At 45.6% G+C, this 21,597-nt stretch overlaps 1 long non-coding RNA gene across 1 annotated transcript; it reads right to left on the bottom strand.

Annotated features, from left to right (window-relative positions):
• Positions 1–4,518: 4,518 nt before the first annotated feature.
• LOC120406743 lies at positions 4,519–21,297 on the bottom strand. The gene is made up of 3 exons (XR_005599540.1): positions 21,175–21,297; positions 17,936–18,000; positions 4,519–5,189 (listed from the first exon to the last, which is right to left on the bottom strand). It is a non-coding gene; the product is annotated as an uncharacterized LOC120406743 (long non-coding RNA).
• Between the last annotated feature and the right edge of the window lie 300 nt (positions 21,298–21,597).

The raw sequence follows: 21,597 nt of genomic DNA, 5'->3' as shown, positions 1-21,597 counted from the left end.
ACAGAGAGGATAGCTCTGGTGTTCTATCCAGACTGCAACCAGCTGCCTACGTCCTGCTGGCCTTAAATCCCCCTGAAACTTCAGTAGCTACACTGTTCCTCTTCACCTCTTGTCCTAGGCTGTTGTACATCTGGGGATTCTCCAAGTAAAAACTTCTGTATACATGCGCAATACTGTTGTTATTGGTCTTTAGTGCATATCTGCTGGAGGGCATGCTTAGCTACCTGACTATAACTATCAACAAGCACCTTTGATGGAGCCTTCTGGTCTTCCCATCAGTTACAAATTCTGCAATTAGCCAGGATGGGTAAGAATGTTGTCCCTAGCCTCTGTTCGTCAGAGGATGGAGATGGATGGCAGGACAGAGATCACTTGATGATTGCCTGTTAGGTTCACTCCCTCAGGGGCACCTGGCATTGGCCACTGTCGGTAGACAGATACTGGGCTAGATGGACCTTTGGTCTGACCCGGTACGGCCTTTCTTATGTTCTTATGTTCTTATGCAAAACACAAATTTTAATTTAAAAGGAAATGTAAACTTATAGCACTCTTGGCTACAAAGAAAATCTTCTGAATGTGCACCAGTGCCATGCTCTCTGACTGATTCTGCAGTAGGTAGACTGAAACTGGGATTTTTAATAGGGAGTAAGGGAACGAGGTGCCCAGCTCCCCTTGGAAGCCTATAGGAGTTGGGCACATTTGAAAAGTGATCCTGAAATAATAGTTGTAAGAGATAGGTAATCTGGCCCAATTTACTGCTGAGTGAGCTGTTAATGCTGAGACCTAATGCTGATAACTGAAATGTCCACATTAATTTTATCAGAAACCTCCACTAACGTGTGATTACATTGCTGCTGGATGCCATGGTGAGGGTAGTAGAGCACTGAGAGTGGGCCAGCTCAACAAAAATGTCCCACCTATGGTGATCACATTGCAGTGATGTCCTTCCTTTCTCTGACTCCTATTGCATTGTTCACTTGGCAGCTGTCTGTTCCCACCTGCTCAGGAGAAGGAATAGAGGGGGAGGATGTTACAAGGAGAGAAAGGAGCCATTCCTAACATAACATAAGAACATAAGAACGGCCATAGTGTGCAGTGAGATCTGATACAGCAACATTTTCCTATACTTAAGAGTATGAAAGAGCAGCAGTGTATCCAATACAGTACATAATATCATAAGAATGGGCATACTGGGTCAGACCAAAGGTCCATCTAGCCCAGTATCCTGTCTTCTGATAGTGGCTAATGCCAGGTGCCCCAGAGAGAATGAACAGAACAGGAAATCATCAAGTGATCCATCCCCTGTCGCCCATTCCCAGCTTCTGGCAAACAGAGGCTAGAGACACCATCCCTGCCCATCCTGGCTAATAGCTGTTGATGGGCCTACCCTCCATGAATTTATCGAGTTCTTTTTTGAACCCTGTTATAGTCTTGGCTTTCACAACATCCTCTGACATGGAGTTCCTCAGGTTGACTGTGTGTTGTGTGAAAAACCTGCTGCCTATTAATTTCATTTGGTGACCCCTAGTTCTTGTGTTATGAGGAGTAAATAACACTTCTTTATTTACTTTCTCCACACCAGTCATGATTTTAAACACTTCTATCATACCCTCCTTAGTCGTCCCTTTTCCAAGCTGAAAAGTCCCAGTCTTATTAATCTCTCCTCATAAGGAAGCCATTCCATACCCCTCATCATTTTTGTTGCCCCTTTCTGAACTTTTTCCAGTTCCAATATATCTTTTTTGAGATGGGGCAAGCACATCTGCACACAGTATTCAAGATGTGGGCATACCATGGAGTTATATAGAGGTGTAAGGGTCCAGTGTGGGGGCTCGGCCCTCTCAGGTATGGCTGGGAGCCAGGCCGCCTCACTACACGAGGCTGGGTGAACAGTTCAGTATCTCAAGTCCAAGCCCTAGATCAGGGCGGGGCAACAGGCAGTAGTTCTGGGCTCAGACCCTCAGGCAGGGGCTGAGCAAACAAAACAGCAATTTAAGCTCAAGCCCTAGGTCAGGGCGGGGCAACAAACAGCACTTCGAGGGTTCAGACCCTCAGGCAGGGGCTGAGCAAACAAGCAGCAGTTCAGGGGCTCAGGTCCTCAGGCAGGGGCTGAGCAACAACTGGTAAGTCCAGGCTTCTATGCCTGAGCGTTGGTGTGAGGGGGAGACTGCCACCCGTGAGTGGGGTGGCAGGGGGGACACAGGCCCACCCACTCCACTGTGCCCCAGCCCGGGGCCCTAGCAGCGGCAGTTAGTCTGCTGCTGTGTTGGTGGTGTCCTGACCGCAACACACCCACATTGGCTCAAAATCTGCTGTAGGTCAGCTGGGGTCAGCTACCCCCGGGCTACCCCCGGGCTACTTCCCATCTCCCCCTCCATGGGTACCTGCTCATCTCTGGCGTCCTCCGCCGTGTCCCACACCATGGGCTCCTCAGGGCACTGGGTGCTGGCTAGGTCAGGCTGCTCCTCAGGACACGGGGCGAGGGGACGCTCAGGCAGCTCCTCGGGGTACCGGGCTCGGGGAAGGCTTGGCCCAACAGGAGCTCGGACATCAGCGTCTGTCCTCTCCAGCGGCCGGGTGGCAACTGGCCGCTGGGGCCGGGCCTTTATACTTCCTGTCCCGCCCCTTGACTTCCGGGGGGGTGGGGACAGGCAGCGGTGACTCCGCCCACTGAGGCGGCTGTTCCGGCTCGGCCCTCTCAGGTGTGGCTGGGAGCCAGGCCGCCTCACTACAAGAGGCAATATGACATTTTCTGTCTTATTATCTATCACTTTCTTAATAATTCACAACATTCTGATCCTTTTTTTTGACTGCCGCTCCTCATTGAGTGGATGTTTTCAGAGAACTATCCACAGTGACAACAAGATCTCTTTCTTGAGTGGTAACAGCTACTTTAGACCCCATCGTTTTATATGTATAGTTGGGATTATGTTTCCCATTGTATATTACTTTGCATTTATCAAACATTCCTGGTTTTCCTGCCTGCAGCTGAAACAAAGGCCAGAAACAATAATGATCCTAAAGGAGCCGTCTTCATGTTTTCCACTAAATGCCGACTAATGCAACAATTATTTTCCTAAGCAAAATATTAGTTATTGCGCAAAGATCCTGTTTTACCCTTTGTGATAAATGAAGGCAGGGGGGAGCTCCCTTTTATGGACACCCAGCCAGCCAGTAGCTATAAAATCCCTCTTAGTAGCTGTTCTCTAATTGCTCTACCTGTAAAGGGTTAAAAAGTCTCAACTGCTCTGCAGAGGTAAAAGGAAGTGAGTGGGCCCCTTTCTAAAAAAGCCAATGGGAAGGCTAGAACTTTTTAAAATTGAACAAAGACTCCCATTTTGTCTATCTGTTGTTCTCCCAGGGAGAGGTGAACAGGACAGCAGTTATTCTGTAAGAGCTTGGGCCATATATGGAAAAAATATCTGTATCATACCTAGAAACTACTCATTTAAAACCCCAGATATGTAAGTAGATCAGGAAATGTCTAGGAAGACACAATTTGGATTTATCCCTTTTATTTCGTTATGGCTTTTGGACTGCTCTGTGCTAACCTCCGGTGCTTTTGTTTTGCTTGTAACCTTTAACCTGGACCTCAAGAAAGCAAATCCTGGTGCTTAATTCTTGTAATTGCTCTTTTAAAATCTAGCAATAGCCTGAGTTCCCGGATGTATTCTCTTTCTTTTTTTTATTGATAACATTTACCTTTTTTAAGAACGGAATTGGATTTTTGTGTCTTAAGAGTTTGCACACGTGTTGTTTAATCAGCTGGTGGCAACAGCTGATTTCCTTTTCTTTTTCTTTCTCAGCTCTTCCCCGGTGGGGGGTGAAAGGGCTTGAGGGTACCCCACAGGGAGGAATTCCCAAGTGCACCTTCCTCAGCTCTCAGAGGGGTTATGCACTTGGGTGGTGGCAGCATCTACCAATCCAAGGTCAGAGAAAAGCATCTGAAGGAGTGAGGTTTTTACCCACAAAAAGCTTATGCCTTAATAAATCTGTCAGTCTTTAAGGTACCACCGGACTCCTCGTTCTTTTGTTTAGAGAAAAGCTGTAACCTTGGGAGTTTAATAGCAGTCTGGAGTGGCCAGTATTAATTTTTAGAATCCTTGTGGACCCCACCTTCTGCACTCGAAGTGCCAGAGTGGGGAATCAGCCTTGACACCCTTGAACAGGCAGCAGTGGGAGTTCTGCTATGGACCAAAGGCAGAATATGGCCCTACTGTTGTAGCCCAGCCCCACAATCTATGATACAGAAATCTAATTCAGCCCGCTCCACAGAAGAAGCATGACACCTCTGTATTAACGAGTGATAAGAAAGTCCCTGTCGTGTTTTCTTGCTTAAATACCTTTTAAAAGATTAAGAAGGAGGTAGCTGACTGATAAGGAAATTTTGGGAGCCTATCAATTAAAGGGCATTAATATTCTCCCAGAGAAAGAGATTAAAATAAATCCATGGGGCACACGACAGTTACATTTTGAGCAGGTTGATTCAAAATGTATTTTGTACATTATGAGCGAATGTTCATTTAATTAGACAGCAGGCAGTAATCTAGCTGGACTGATATGATCCTAGGGAAAGAAAATTGCTACATATTCCCTATAACTTGGATTTTTTACCACTTTTGTTTTGATCAGATCTTGTCTATTGCATCAGAGTAAGTTACTGAGATTTATTTCCATTATGCATGAATGTGATATAATTTGCAACGTGCTTCAAAGTAGCTTGATCCATTTGTCATCTGATATAATGAGAGAGGCTCCTGCTCTGGTGAAGCGGTTTTGCAGCTTTAGTTGTGAAGATTCACTGCCAGTATCTCGTGGAGTTTTACGTATTCAATCATAAGCTCATCAACATTTGCGCCACTCCAGGGAGCCAGATTGTCCTTAGGAGGGTTTCTGTACTGCAGAATAATGGGATATTGGTCAGTTCTAGAGAGCTGCAATGTTAGGATCTGCGTCCGGTGTTTTCTGGCATTCAAGGTTGCTTGGATTGTGGGGAGAGGGAGTTTGTTCAGACTCATCTCTGAAAGCTGCTGCTCTCTCTTCATTCGCTGATTGCTTCATTGATATTCTTTAGGGGCTTGATTGTGCCTTTGGCTTCAGCCCTGTGTAAGGCAGGGATCTCAAACTCAAATCACCACGAGGGCCACATGAGGACTAGTACATTGGCCTGAGGACTGCATCACTGAAACCTTTTCATACAACGATACAAAAGTCAAGTCAAAAATGAAAAAATTGTTAATATAGTATGCTATTAAAATGTATTAACTTTTTAAAAACTGTAATGTGAAGAGGGGTTTTAATAAAATATAAACACCTGTAACTATTCCTTATGTGGTCAGTAACATTGATGATGATCTACTCTAGCAGACTATCAAGATAGCGGTAATGGCAGGAACTTGTTAAAGTAACTATTCATACAAAATACGTTGCCACTTTTAACAAACATTCTTCCTGACTACCCACAGCAAAGAATCAGACATGCTGAACTTCATGCCTCAGACCGTTTGTCTGGTCCATGAGGCCCCACTCCTGCCCTGCCTCTTCCAACCCCTTCCCCAAATCCCTGCCTCTTCTCTGCCTCCTCCCCGAGCATGCCATGTCCCCGCTCCTCTCCCCTCCCTCCTGGAAAGTCCGAAGCACCGCCAAATGGTTTGTTTGGAGGCGGGACGCGCTGGGAGGTAGGCAGCGGAGTGGGCATTTGACGCGCTCAGGGGAGAAGAGAAGGGGTGGGGGGTGAGTGGAGCTTGGCTGCCAGTGGAGTCGGCGCCTGTGGTGGGCTGCAGGAAATAACTCAGGCTGCGTGTTTGAGACCCCTGAGGCAGGCAGGCAGGCATAGCTCAGTGCTTTGAGCATTGGCCTGCTAAACCCAGGGCTGTGAGCTCAATCCTCAAGGGGGCCAGTTAGGGATCTGGGGCAAACATCTGTCTGGGGATTGGCCCTGCTTTGAGCAGGGGGTTGGACAAGATGACCTCCTGAGGTCCCTTCCAACCCTGATATTCTCAGGGGTGGTCTGTGGGTGCCTTGCCCTCAGGGCAATACCACCAGGCATTGTGCCTTTAGGACAGTGGCTTTCACCCTGCAGGCATGTGGCCCAGGTCTGTGCTAAAAATATTCTAGGTTTGCCACTCTGGTCTGGCAGGAGGCAGGGCTGGCTGAGGTGGAGACAGTGTCAGGCAGCCCTGCTGAAGTGCTCCTGCCAGCTGCAGGCCAGTGAGTGGGACAGGGGCAGGAGAGTGGATCTCTGAGGAGGTTTGAGGGAGTCGGGGGCACTGGGCACCATAAGCACAGGATCTAGGGGTGTACACAAGTGTTGCAGCATCCCAGGTTTTACATGGGGCTCCACTCGTGGACCCACACCTGGTGTCCTGGATGCCAGCTCTGCTCCTGGCCCCACTCAGTGGAGGGGTCTCTGAGTGGGAGGTGCTGGGCATAGGGGTCTGGAGTGGGAGAAGAGGGGAGGGTCTGTGGTTCTCAACCTGTGGCCCACATATGCAGCCCACAGTGATAAATAAGTTGAGAACCGGTGCAAGCACAGGGTGCAGCACAGCCGGCCAGCTCCACTGGATCACATATGGGGAAAGGCTGGAGCCTCAGCCATGGCTTCACCTACTCCCTCCCCCTTGGCCCTGAGGAGCACGGCTCTGGAAAGCCCTAATGGTTGCAAGGGGTGTGTGTGTGTGTGTGTGTGTGATCCTACTCACTCCTATTGTCCTGCAGGCCTGCCTTACGGGCGGGCACAATATGGGTCTCTCTACTTTTTAAATATGTGGGTGATTTTAAGGTGTGGGTCTGTTATCAGTGGCCTGATCCTGCCAAAGAGCAGTTCAGCCCCTGCTGACCCATGGCCCTCCCGCTGTCCTCGGATTTTCCCCTACCGCCCCACATCTGTTGGCACTGAGGAGAGACTAACAGTTGTCCCAGTGTGTGTGTGTACAACTGTGTGAAGTGAACAGATGGGGAGGAGACCACATCGTTCCTTCCCATTGATAACTTACATCAGGATTTCATGGGGAGTTGCACAAAAAACAGATAGATTTGCTAACAACCGTCTGCGATGGTTACAAACCGGGAACAAACCATCCCGATGTGCAGAAAGAAAAGTGGGGGTAAAGTGGGGCAATTTGCCCCAGGCCCCGGGCCCAGCAGGGGCCCCCACAAGAGTTTTTCGGGACCCCTGGAGAGGGGTCCTTCACTCGCTCCAGGGGCCCCGGAAAACTCTCACGGGGCCCAGGCCCCTGGAGCTTCTTCCGCTCCCAGACTTTGCCGGCGGGGGGGGTCCTTCCTCTCCAGGGCGGAAGGACCCCCCGCCGCCAAATTACTGCGGAAGTGGGACCCGCTGCCAAAGTGCCCAGAAGACCCATGGCGGGGATCCCCACCGACGAATTACCGCCGAAGACCCGGATGCACTTCGGCGGTGGGTCCCGCTTCTGTGGTAATTCGGCAGTGGGGAGCCCCCGCTACGGGTCTTCGGGGCACTTCAGCGGCGGATCCCGGAGTGGAAGGACTCCCTGCCTCCAAATTACCGCCAAACCGGGGCCCCCCACCGCCGAACACCCCAGGCCCCTGGAATCCTCTGGGCGGCCCTGGGCTTAACAGTGAAATCTTTGGTGAGCTTAAACTCAAAAAGGAAGCTTACAAAAACTGGAAATTTGGACAGATGACCAGGCACCAGGGAGGAGTATAAAAATATTGCTTGAACATGCAGGGGTGTAATCAGGAAGGCCAAGGCACGATTGGAGTTGTAGCTAGCAAGGAATGTGAAGGGCAACAAGAAGGGTTTCTACAGGTATGTTAGCAACATGAAGAAGGTCAGGGAAAGTGTGGGACCCTCACTGAATGGGGGAGGCAACATGATAGATGATGTTGAAAAAGCTGGAGTACTCAATGCTTCTTTTGCCTCAGTCTTCACAGAAAAGGTCAGCTCCCAGACTGCTGCACTGGGCAACACAGTATGGGGAGGAGGTAAGCGGCCCTCAGTGATGAAAGAACAGGTTAAGGACTATTTAGAAAAGCTGGACATGCACAAGTCCATAGGTCCAGATCTAATGCATCCAAGGATCTGAGGGAGTTGGCTGATGCGATTGCAGAGCCATTGGCCATTATCTTTGAAAATTCATGGCAATAGGGGAGGTCCCAAACGATTGGAAAAAGGCAAATATAGTGCCCATATTTTAAAAAGGGAAGAAATAGAACCCAAGGATCTACAGGCCGGTCAGCCTTACTTCAGTCCCCAGCAAAATCATGGAGCAGGTCCTCAAGGAATCCGTTTTGAAGTACTTGGAGGAGAGGACGGTGATCAGAAACAGTCAACATGGATTCACCAAGGGCAAATCATGCCTGACCAACCTGATTGCCTTCTATGTTTAGATAACTGGCTCTGTGGATATGGGAAAAGCAGTGGATGTGATATATCTTGACTTTAACAAAGCTTTTGATACAGCTTCCCACAGTATTCTTGCCTGCAAGTTAAAGAAGTATGGGCTGGATGAATGGACTATAAGGTGGATAGAAATCTGGCTAGTTTGTCAGGCTCAACGGGTAGCGATCAATGGCTCAATGTCTAGTTGGCAGCCGGTATCAAGCAGAGTGCCCCTGGGGTTGGTCCTGGGACCAGTTTTGTTCAATATCTTTATTAATGATTTGGATGATAGGATGAATTGCACCCTCAGCAAGATCGCAGATGACACTAAGCTTAGGGGAGAGGTAGATACGCTGGAGGGTAGGGATAGCATCCAGAGTGACCTAGACAAATTGTAGGATTGGGCCAAAAGATATCTGATGAGGTTCAACAAGGACAAGTGCAGAGTCCTTCACTTAGGACAGAAGAATCCCATGCACTGCTACAGGCTGGAGACCAACTGGCTAAGCAGCAGTTCTGCAGAAGAGGACCTGGGGATTACAGTGGATGAGACGCTGGATAAGAGTGGGCAGTGTGCCCTTGTTGCCAAGAAGCCAATGGCATATTGGGCTGTATTAATAGGAGCATTTCCAGCAGATTGAAGGAAGTGATTATTCCCCTCTATCCTGCAGCAAAAAAACTTCAGGACCAGACTTCAAAGAGAAACTGCTGAGCTTCAGTTCATCTGCAAATTTGACACCATCAGATCAGGATTAAACAAAGACTGTGAATGGCTTGCCCACTCCTCCCTTGGTTTTCACACCTCAACTGCTAGAACAGGGCCTCATCTTCCCTGATTGAACTAACCTCGTTATCTCTAGCTTGTTTCTTGCTTGCATATATATACCTGCCCCTGGAAATTTCCACTACTTGCATCCGACAAAGTGGGTATTCACCCACGAAAGCTCATGCTGCCAAACGTCTGTTAGTCTATAAGGTGCCACAGGATTCTTTGCTGCTTTTACAAATCCAGACTAACACGGCTACCCCTCTGATACTCCCCTCTATTAGACACTGGTGAGGCCACAACTGGAGTATTGCGTCCAGTTTTGGTCCCCCCCCTACAGAAGGAATGTGGACAAATGGGAGAGAGTCCAGCAGAGGGCAACACAAATTATTAGGGGGCTGGGGCACATGACTTATGAGGAGAGGCTGAGGGAAGTGGGGTTATTTAGTTTGCAGAAGAGAAGAGTGAAGGGGGATTTGATAGCAGCCTTCAACTACCTGAAAGGGGGTTCCAAAGAGGATGGAGCTCAGCTGTTCTCAGTGGTGGCAGATGACAAAACAAGAAGCAATGGTGTCAAGTTGGAATGGGGGAGATCTAAGTTGGATACTAGGAACCACTATTTCACTAGAAGGGTGAAGCACTGGAATGGGTTACCTAAGGAGGTGGTGGAATCTCCATCCTTAGAGGTTGTTAAGCCCTGGCTAGGATGATTTAGTTGGTGTTGGTCCTGCTCTGAGCAGGGGATTGGACTAGAGGATCTCCTGAGGTCTCTTCCAACCTAATATTCTATGATTACTGTGTTAGGGAATAAAATGCAGGTACATAAAATGACACCTACTTCCTCAGCTGTTCTGATCCTTGTGCATCTTCCTTCTCAAATTGGCTCCATTTAGCCGTAAAATCAAGGGCTGGTCAGGAATTTTTTGCTAAAATGTTTTTTCATCAGAAAATGCTGATTCATGGGAAACTTTTTGTGACAATGCACCGGTTTCAATGAAAATTTTGTCTGAAAAGGTTTCTTGGGTCCAGGATGGAATTTCTAGTGAAAATGAAAGTGTGAGAGAGAGAGCACAAGCCACCCAACAACAGCCAGTAGCGTAGACCAACGGTCAAGTCCCTTCTCTGAACAGTGCCAAGCAGGTACTTGAATCTCCATCTCCCATGACTATCCTAAACACAGGGTTATTGGCTACCCTCGTGCCTGGGGGGGTCTCCTTTTATATTCTTGTTTGCCCTGCAGAGCCATTACACCAATGGGGGAAGTGGGCTGGAATTATTCCTTCTTGTGCTTCATTACCAGAATGGTCAGTTACACCCTTGCAGACCCACTGAAGGGAACGAGTCAGTGCTCGTGTCACTGAAGGCATAACTTGGCCTGCAGAACCTGAATTACTGGAGGTGATGTGTGAAAAAGGAGGAACCCCAGCTTGACTATCAGCTCTGAAGATGTGTTTGCAGGACCAGAACTTAGCAAAAAGATCTAGTCATTGGAAAAGTCATAGCAAGGCCTTTTACTCAGGAAGTCATTTAGAGACAAACATGAAATCCCACATGCTACTGTCCCACTCAGGGCCGGCTTTAGCCAGTGCGGGGCCCGATTCGTGGGGCATGTACTCTCCGGGCGGCACTTCGGATTTCCACGCTCTGGCGGTGGTAACGGGGATGCAGGGTTGTGGGGCTCCGGCCAGAGGAGCGGGACCATGGGATTGCGGGGCTCTGGCCCAGAGAGCGGGGCTGCAGGGTTGCGGGGCTCCAGCTGGGATAGCGAAGCCGCGGGACTTGCCTTGCTGCAGCCGGGGGAGTGGGACTGTGGGGTTGCGGGGCTCCGGCCGGGGGAGCAGGGCCACGGGATTGTGGGGCTCCGGCCGGGAGAGCGGGACCGTGGGGTTGCGGGGCTCCAGCCGGGGGAGTGGGACCGTGGGGTTGCGGGGCTCCGGCCGGGAGAGCGGGACCGTGGGGTTGCGGGGCTCCAGCCGGGAGAGCGGGACTGTGGGGTTGCGGGGCTCTGGCTGGTGTAGCGGGGCAGCAGGGTTGCGGGGCTCCGGCCAGGGGAGCTGGGCCAAAAGGCAAAAGCTGACATTAACATGGGCTCTGCATAGATGGAAATGTGCCTGGGCATCAGTAGAAAATGTTAAGTAAAATTTGCTTTAAAAATTAAACCCGGCGCTTTGTCATCTTGTGTCATTTTTATTTCTTAGCTTTCAGCTATTTAAGTGAACTCTAAAACTTTCATACTGACTGTTTCCTATCTGACATTGTGTCTCTCTAATCTCCTTCATAACCATCATTGACTTTTTTCCATTTTAATACTATCCCAGAGACAGTGAAAAAAATAGCAAATAAAGGTACATGACTCTCTCTCTAGCGCTATAGAGAATAATAGATATACATGCATCTGTCTCACATAGAGAGATGTGATGTATCCCTGCAGCCAGGGCTGGCTTTAGGAAGTGCAGGGCCCAATTCAAACAGTTTCGACGGGCCCCCGGCAGGGATAACTACAAAAAAAAAACCATGTAAAAAAACATGGTGGGGCTTGTACTCACCAGGCGGCGCTCCACATCTTCGGCGGCGGGTCCTTCACTCGCTCCAGGTCCTCGGCGGTAGTGAAGGACCCGCCGCCGAAGACCCAGAGCAAGCGAAGGACCCACCACCAAAGTGCCACTGAAGACCCGGAGCGAGTGAAGAACCTGCCACCGAAGTGCCACCGAAGACCCAGAGCAAGCAAAGAACCCGCCACCGAAGTGCCACCGAGGACCCAGAGCGCCGCCAGGTGAGTAAAAATTAAAAAGGCGCCTCTAGCCAGGGAAGGGATTCTCACTGGGCACAGGGCCATCTTAGTCTCCACAAAATTTCATCCTAATCCTTAATGGACAGACATTGGTTCAAACCCAGAAGCATGAGTTTTCATATCCCAATCCCCCAAAAATGTTTAGCATTAACTGATATAGCTCTACATATTATTGTTATTCATAAAAATGTCCAATCCCTCTTTGGATCTTGTGAAATTCTTGGCCTCAGTGTCATCCAGTGGCAGTGAGTTGCACAGTCTAATTACACCCTTTTGTCCTCAGTTCTCCTTCATTTACATTTTCTCTCCACTACAAATGTTCTCTCCGCTGCTGACATCAGCTGTCATCAGTTATTGCACCTGCACTGTTTGGTGCTGAACACAGGTTAGCTGCTAATGAAGGCCATTTTCAGTGCTGTCTCAGAAACCACAGTGAAAAAAAAAAGCTGAACTCAGTTTTCCCTTGTCTACCAATGCAGTTAAATCTTGCTCGTCATCAGTTCAAATGCATCCACTGCTGTCAGCAATGAGTAATTTTTGTAATGCAGAAAAACTCTTAGAATAGGGTAGTGACATGAGTACCAAGGACATGCAAATAGCTCAGCTGTGCCCGTGTTTCTACTGTCCACAAATTTCCCTCACCTCCTCTCCTTTCCCAAATTCACAGATTTCAAGGCCAGAAGTGAGTTATGATCACCTAGTCTGACCTCCTGCATAACACAAGCCAGAGAACCACACACAGTGATTCTTGCATCAAGCTCAAAGATAGAGGTGAGCGAATAATTGATTTTTTCAGTTGGTTCAACCCCAAATGATTTTTTTTCAATATTTTTCATTTCATTTTTAGGGTATTTTTATCCCCTCTCCCCAGTTTTGTTTGCTGTTGGTTTTTGTGTTTGTTTTTGCTTGTTTTTTAAATAAATGTAGCTAAATTTTGAAATAAAACATAGTTTCAAAATGAAAAATTGAAAATTTTTGTTTAAAAAATGTCAGCGCAGAATATTTCAACTTTTTCAATTTTTTTTCCAGCAGAAACTATTTTTTGAATTTGATCCAAATTCACAAATAATTTCAATCAACCTGAAACTGCACTTTTCAGCAAATAACTATTTGTCCAAAAAATGTCGTCCAGCTCTACGCATAAGTCCTGGTTCAACTCAGCCCTGTGCTGAGATTGCGAGTGTTAGAGGACAAGGGAAGTATGGGTATGAAAGACAGAAACAACCCATCCCCATTGGAAGCAATCACATCTTCCTGCTTCACAGAATACCTCCTAAATTGTTGTTTACTTTTTTGTGTTGAAAAACAGTTGAGTGGAATTTAGATCAACCACAAGGATATTCTAAGGGCGATGAGTTTTAGTTTATCTGGACTCTGATTGGCTCAGATCTTTCACTTACATTTTCACCATTAACTTATTACTGTCTCATCAGATATTTGACACTTGCGCTACAGCTCCAATTAAATTACACTTTCTTCAGTGCATCATGGTTTTCTAGTGCTTATATCCATAACTCAGCATGCTCTTCAAATACACTGTAAATGCGTTAGAGTACGGATTTGAAGAAATTGAATGGTGCAGTTACTGTGCATAATGATTTCTGTCACATGAAAATAACAGACACCTTTGTGAAATGAATTTGAATCCAAACATTATACACTTTGCTTTTTACATTCTCGCCAGTTCCTTCCCCACCTTCTAATTATATTCTCCACCACTGCTTGTGTGGCGGAAAGTATGAATAACACTTTTGTTCATTGACTGCTACAGAACGGAGGAATATTTTCTCTCTGAGGCTTTATGATCCATAACACCACTACATTTGGATTGGAGATAGCAGATTAGATTGGGATTTGTCTCGTTCAAAAATCATTGACAATGGTGATTCATCACAATAATTTTACCGAGGTGTCATAGGAAACCATAGCTCACCAACAGCATTTCTCGCTTCAAAATGTAAACACTGATATTTATTTGGGAAGAGCAGGGCCATCCAGAGGGGGGGCAAGTGAGGCAATTTGCCCCAGGCCCTGTGCCCCGCAGGGGCCCTGCGAGCCCTGGCCTGGTGGCGGTCTGGTTCTTTGGCGGCATTTCGGCGGCAGGGGGCACTTCAGTGCTGCTGAAGACGTGGAGCGACTGAAGGGCCCCCCACCATCGAAATGCCGCCAAAGACCCAGACCGCTGCCGGGTGAGTACAAGTGCCACAGCTCCCCCCGCTTTGCCCCAGGCCCCCTGAATCCTCTGGGCGGCCCTGGGGATGAGAAGGAACTCCATGCGTGAAGGTTCCTGGTTATTTGGTTTACACAGGGTTGGGGATTCACTGGAAAAAAGGGTTTCAAACACTTTAAATTCTAGAATTTGGAAGCTTTAGGATTTCCAAGAGTATTTTTATTATACAGTTGCTAATCAGGATCAGCTCAGCTGACCTGTTGCATCCTTTAATGGAGTCAGAGTGTAACCATTCTTGGAAAAGGATGTGTCATTCCAGTAGACATTAGCCCAGATTGTCAAAGAGAGAAGCCTAAAGTTAGGCTCTTAAATAAGTGATGTGGCTGTCAGGAGTGCTGAGCACCTGGGACTCCCAAGGAAGTCTATCAAATCTCTTGTTTGATAGCCTGAATGAGGATTTAGGACCCTGACTTTTGAAAATCTTATCCTCAATCTTTAGAATAAGTATACCAAAGTTCTGATTTATTGTCCTTTGTTTCTGGCAAGGAGCACTGAGCATGAAACGGAAGGCAGGTCCTTAAAAAGGACAGCCAAATGACATCGCAAGATAATCACAAAAGATGGCAGTGGTGAGACTGTAAAGAGGCCTTGTTAGGTGTGTGTCATTATAATTCATTAGGTTGTGCTTTAGGTTAGCAATCAATGCCATGAGAATATATTCATCCGACAAAGTGGGTATTCACCCACGAAAGCTCATGCTCCAATACGTCTGTTAGTCTATAAGGTGCCACAGGACTCTTTGCTGCTTTTACAGACGCAGACTAACACGGCTCCCCCTCTGATACTATTCATGTTGTGACATTTGTTCATTATATTTGTGTATTCATTTTATTGTACTCAGCCTTCATTTTTTGCTCTCGTTATAATCTCGATCACAAGAACTGGGTTTTTAATCATGCAGCCATTCTATGAAAGACTGCTGGGGGTGTATGATACCAACCTGACCTTCCCGGCGCTTTATAATTGTATTGGTTCGTCCTTTTTCATTAAAAAAAAAAGAAAGTTCTTGGCTACCCACAATAAGGTGCAGAATGTCCAGCCAATTAAAATATAGACAAATTAATGATGAAAGCAACACAATAACTGATTTACTTAATTAGTTTCTCAGTGGAAGCAGCCTGATTTGATTACGCTCTTTCTCGGGCACTGTAGATACGATGGGACATACAAATTCAGACTTGAAATAAGGATCAATTTTTTAAAAGTGGGGATGTTTAGCCACTCACAGTTGGTAAAGCAACCCCCATCCTTGTGACTCCTTGTTGTTTTTTTCTTTTGAGACTGATTGCCACTACTGTGCGCTGGGCTACTAATGCTACCTGGTTGCAAATAGGTGGTCCACTTAAAACATTCTGCACACACATTATCCAAAGAGATCCAGAAGGAAGCATTTCTTCATGCATCCTGACTGTATTCTACAATTGTTAGTTTTCATGTGTGTCCACACCTCAGTAATATAGCCCTAGATTTGAGTGTAATCTTTCCACTGAGCTTGCCTCTAGGTCTCATAAACTTGTTTTAGTGCAGCTTTAAGTCACAGCTACCGTGGAGGCAGCCAGATAGCACTGCACCATAAAATCCATTACAGAACACATCTGCGCTTATATTTCCTACTTATAAATGTTGTGTATGGGGATTACATTCTTCTGAATGCAGCATTACTGTCCTTCTGAATAGGGGCTTTGCAAAACATAACAATTTCAAATGTAAAGTGGGGTTTCGTTCTGGGGGAAAGTATTAAGTTAATTTGTCTCTTTATTCATAGATACTGCCCTCTTTTGAGCAATAGTTCCAGCAGAGAAGAATTTGGTGAATATTCTATCAATAACAAGAAATGCTTCTGCAAAACAAGAAATAGAAATACCCACTGCTTTACATTATCTCTTAAGTAAAACCTAGTGGAACTCAGTTCCTAGTTCAGCAAGCCATTTAAGCACAAGCATGTGAGCAGTCCCACTGAAGTCAATGGCTCTATTCACATACTTAAAGCTAGAAATGTGCTTAACCTTTCTGAACTGGGACCATAATATATTAGCTTCCAGTGATAGTGTTAGCTAACTTACACCCCTATCTGATACAAATGAGTAGTCCTTAGAACCCAGCTTCTTTTTAATTATTATGGACTAGTCTAGGTATGCTAAAGACATTATGAACATAGAGCAAGTGAGTAGTGGACTTGCATAGAGGCAGTGGATATTGCAGATATTTCCCACCAAACAATGGCAAACTTGTATCTGAAAACTGCATTGCCATTTCCTAAGTCAAAATGTCTTCTGCTTTAGCTGCCTTAGGCTGATCCAGGCACAGCACAAGATATGCAGTCTGTTTCCAATAATGGGAGTGGGTGACCCACTTTGCGAAATGTGGTGTGCTTGCTTTGCAAATCACCTACTTTGTCTGTCTACAACTAGGACAGCCAGTTATTGTGTATATGCTTCAAGCTGTGCAAAAGAGAGATAGGGAGACTAGAAAAAGAAATCCTTTCCCATTTGTAATCCCCCCTGCCCTGCCAAAAAAATACCTAGGAATAAGAACATCACTGTTTTTCTTCTCAGGTGTTCTGTTTTGGGAAGGATATTTCCTGAAATTGTATAGAAAGAAGTTATGCATTTTTTCTTATCATTAACATAAAGAGCACAGGGCAAATGATTCATTAGGTTCACTGGGCCACAGTCCAGACTAGCAACAGTAGCTCTATTAAAGCCTCTGGAATGTCCCACTCTCCATCATGTAATGGGATTTTGTAGCATCATATAGATGTGTGCTTTAATTTCTCTCTTGCTACATTGACTATGTTAGATACACTAAAATGCACTTAATAATCTTTAGGTACAAGTGAGTATATCAGTCAGATAGCCCTATGGTTAATTAGCACCATTGCGCAGTTCAGAGTTCTTAGTAATGTATGGGTAATTTCATCAGGAAAACGAATGAAGACACAATCAATGCACCAATCTGAAGGGAATTTGTGCTTTTAAAAACACTTAAGGATTTTCTAAAACAATTTAATAACCACATTATTTATGCATGTAAGGCCAAATGTCGAAGCAAGGATGTGAGAAGACCATCCCATACACATCTCACAAACGGCAGTTGCATGTACTAACAATGGTTTCAGTGTCAAGATGCCTGTTTGGGCCCAGAATTGCCTGATTTGCATGTGCAGTTGTGGTAACTGCAAATGCAGAAGTGCAACAGTGCATGCCTCCAAGTCACATGAGCTTTGTTAGAGTTATAGAGTTATGTTATATCAATAAGCAGTTTTCCCATTATAAACTCCTACTTTCAGTCTAGGAACGAATGTTTGTCTCTGGAAATTCAAATGAATCTCATCACAATTCCCTGAGGAACAAATGATAATTTGGGTTGTCTTTTCATGGGTTATTTTTGCCATCCTCTGTCAGGAAAACCCAATCTAGGGTCAGATTCTATACTGCTGTAAGTCAGTTTGACACCATAGAAGTCCACGCTCATTTACACCAGCTGAGGAACAGCCCCTTCAGTTTAAAAGCTACGAACAATGATTGATGTAAGCAAAATATTTTTAAGTGACCTATGAATTTCCATCCTTCTGCTCACATAAGCCTTCCCAATCTTCTCATGGAGTTTTTTATGAAAATATATTATGCAGTATATGCATGATCGACTACTGTGACAGCAAAAGTCTGGCCAGGCATCCTGCAAGGTTTCTATCTGAGTGGATCGGCACATGAGCAAGGCAGTTTAGCTGATGTGTGTGCATTTTACATACATACTGTACGGTAGCAGTAAGCAGGGTGACTGACTAACCTTTCTCATCGTGTGCTAGCCCCATCTCTCACTTTTACTGTTTGTCCTGAAAACTCAGCCCAAATCTAGGGAAGAATTCAGTTCCCAACATGGAAATAGAATAGTTAGGGTAAGACACTTTAAAATTTAGGGTTAGACTCAGACAACGCAAAATTTATTTCATTGTGTCTCAAATGTCAGACACTGCTACTAGGATTTAAGCATGCAATGAATTACCAGGGAGGACAGATCCTCACATAAATTAACCAGCACCTCATCCAAATGGGTGGAGAAGGGAAAAGAGCTGCAGATCTAAGTGCAGGATTCAATTTTCTAAGTAATATCATATGCTAAGGGACTATTCTGACCAGACTCTGTTAGACAACCAAAGCCCCTGACAAAGAAATTAGAACCAGAGGGAAATAATGAAATGCAGCAAGAATGATTTGTGTAGCTCTTAAATTGTCTTTATGGGTTTAGATTGACAAAAGGACTTGGCAAGGATCAAGGGATCAAATTCCATGAGGGAGAATTCACTCACAACAACTTAAGTAGTCGATTCTGCATTTTGCTGAAGCATGAATCCAGGGAGCTGTGGCTAAAACAGACTATTTCTGATTCCATTTAGCAAATGTGGTGTCCACTGCACAGGAGAGTTACTTTGAAAACACATCATTCATAACCCCTCCCGCAATGTCTCTGCACCCAGTCCTACACCACTGAAATCAATGGGAGTTTTGCTTTTCACTTCAATGGGACTCAAGCGTGTGTTCCAAGTAAAACATGTAATAAAAAAGGTAATAATAGGAGATATACCAATCTCCTAGAACTAGAAGGGACCTTGAAAGGTTGTTGAGTCCAGCCCCCTGCCTTCACTAGCAGGACCAATTTTTGCCCCAGACCCCTAAGTGGCCCCCTCAAGGATTGAACTCACAACCCTGGGTTTAGGAGGTCAATGCTCAAACCACTGAGCTATCCCTCCCCTCTAAGTACTTTGCTGTATGGGGATCTAAATGAACATAAGATATGACAAATACAGGCATTCCTCACTTAAAGTCATCCCAGTTAATGTTGTTTCAATGTTAAGTTGCTGATCAATTAGGGAACATGCTCATTGAAAGTTGTGCGATGCTCCCTTCTAATGTCGTTTGGCAGCGGCCTGTTTTGTCCACTGCTTGCAGGAAGAGCAGCCCGTTGCAGCTAGCTGGTGGGTGGTTGGAACCAGGGTGGACCAGCAGCCCCTCTATCAGCTCCCCACTCCCCTTAATTCCCTGTGCAGCAGCTGTCCCTCCTCCCACTGCCATGTGCTACTCCTGCCCTCTGTCTTGGAGCTGCTCCCAGAGACTCCTGCTTGCTGTATGGGGGGAGGGGGGAAAACGGGGGCTAATATCAGGGTGTCTCCCCCTGCACCCCACTTAGACCATCTTCCATAGAGCAGGGGGGGACACATGACAGAGGGAGGGAGCTTCTAGGCAGTTGCTGCTGTCTCAGGTCTCAGCAAGCTGATCTAATTAACAAGGCAGTGTACTTAAGCCTGGGGTCAGCTAGTTAAAGGGGAAATGCGCATTTTTTCCTCTCACACACAGGGTATGTGTCTCTGTCTGCCCTCCCTCCTTTCCTGCTGCCTTGTAGAGTGTTGTGAGAGTTAACCCTTCAGGGCTCAGTCAATTGCTAGTTCATTTAGCAGTAAGGCATTTCCTGGGAAATATCCCTCCTGCTGACTCCTCCACCTGAACCAAGCTTCACAATCATCATCGCTGTGTACCGGTATTAAATTGTTTGTTTAAAACTTATACTGTGTGTGTGTATATATATATATAGAGAGAGAGAGAGAGAGAGAGATATGAAATATAGTCTTTTGTCTGGTGAAAAAAATGTCCCTGGAACCTAACCCCCTCATTTACATTAATTCTTATGGGGAAATTGGATTCGCTTAACATCATTTCGCTTAAAGTTGCATTTTTCAAGAACATAACTACAACATTAAGTGAGGCGTTCCTGTAGCTTCTATGCCAAGGAGAACCAGCCGCATTTTTGTCTCTTTGAAAACGGAAAAATTACTAACTCAATTTTGTTCAATGTTTTAAATTGGCTGCTGATTGGACTTGTCTCATAATTTCTTATGACAGAAAATGTCTTAGGCGTTCAAATATTGCCATGGTTTCTCCTGTTTAAAATACTAAAAATATGTCTGACTTTTGCAGTTCTTGAACCAGCCGTAGCAACAGCACTCCACACTTTCAGAAGCTCGGTTTAGTCCTGCTTGGAAATAGCTGGTTAATATTCTACTATTTTAAATATGGAATGGACATTTACAAGAATATGTTCTTAAGTGATATTTACATTCCACTTGTTTGCTATGTATTTTGTTATAATTTGTTGTGCTGAAGAACTGATGAAGCTTATAAATCTTGCTGCCATTGAAGTGAATGATTTCCCTTGTGTGGTTGTCACCTTTCGGAAAGAAATCTTACAGTTTTCTGGCAACACATCTTTTGTGGGATTAAGACAAGACACTAATTGTCATAAACCAAGCACTGTCCTATACATCAGTGCAAGTCAATAGCAGCATTACAGACCACAGGGACTAACAAATTCAGTGAGAATGAGGCACTTTTCCTTAGATAAAATGGGTTTTATATTTTGAGTCAGAGAAAGATTATATTAATCGCTATGAAAACTCAATGGCAGTAAATACCTAACTTCATACAAACTACACACAAAGATTTCATCATCTTGTTGATATATTTCTTTAACAGGAAGACATCTAACAAGATGAGTGAATCTCTGTGGTTCAGAGTTTGAGCTTGCTTCAGATAACAAACCAAAAGCTTTGATACTTAGCCAAAGTTTTTCTGAAGTATATCAGCCTCTTGGGGCTGCAGAACTGGATGAGAAATCTCAAAAGAACAAACTTCCCCATGAGAGTTCTACTACTTCTTTCTTCCAGTTTGGCTGTAAATATAGAAGGAAAACAGCTTTCACTGCAGCAGTTTGGCAATTCTGCCTCCATTCCCAGGTGAAAGCTGGAAAGATAGAAGCACAAGAATATGAAAGGTAACAAAAGAAGATAAAACTTTGCCTGCTGATGTCACAGTAAGTGTTGCATGAAGCTCTGGGACCTCCTCACTTTGATTTATCTCTGCTATTTATTATTTAATACTGCAAATAGTATTAGCTATAGTTCCTACTAAAGCGTCTGTATGAAATAAAAGTGGATTTTATGAGCTAGTAACCGCACAGCTCCTAGACACTCTTACCAAACCAGAAGTGCTGAGCCAATAACTTCACAGGGGCCTGTGACCTGGCATCAGAAAAGCAAACAAGAGGTCCTGAATCAGGAGCTTCAGAGGGGTCTGCATTGATATCAGTCAGTATAAACCAGGAAGGCTAGAGCTAGTGACCTCACAGAAGCCTGGGCCTTGACATCAACCCAGCAAGCGAGAGGTGTTGAACCGGTAATCTCACAGAGGCCTGTATCAACATCAGAAGAGTGTGCTAAAGGTGCTGAGCTGGAGACCTCATAGAGGGCCAGGCAGTAACTACATCCCAGCAATCTAGAGGTGCTGATCCACTGACCTCAGAGTCAGCCCAACAAGATAGAAGTATTGAGCGAGGACATCAGGAAAGCCTGTGTCCTGAGATTGTCCCAGGGAGGGAGCCAGTAGTCTCATAGAGACCCA

This window comes from Mauremys reevesii, linkage group 5 (assembly GCF_016161935.1).
Source record: "Mauremys reevesii isolate NIE-2019 linkage group 5, ASM1616193v1, whole genome shotgun sequence".
NCBI classification, from domain to species: domain Eukaryota; kingdom Metazoa; phylum Chordata; order Testudines; family Geoemydidae; genus Mauremys; species Mauremys reevesii.
This window is presented reverse-complemented; position numbering and strand designations above follow the sequence as displayed.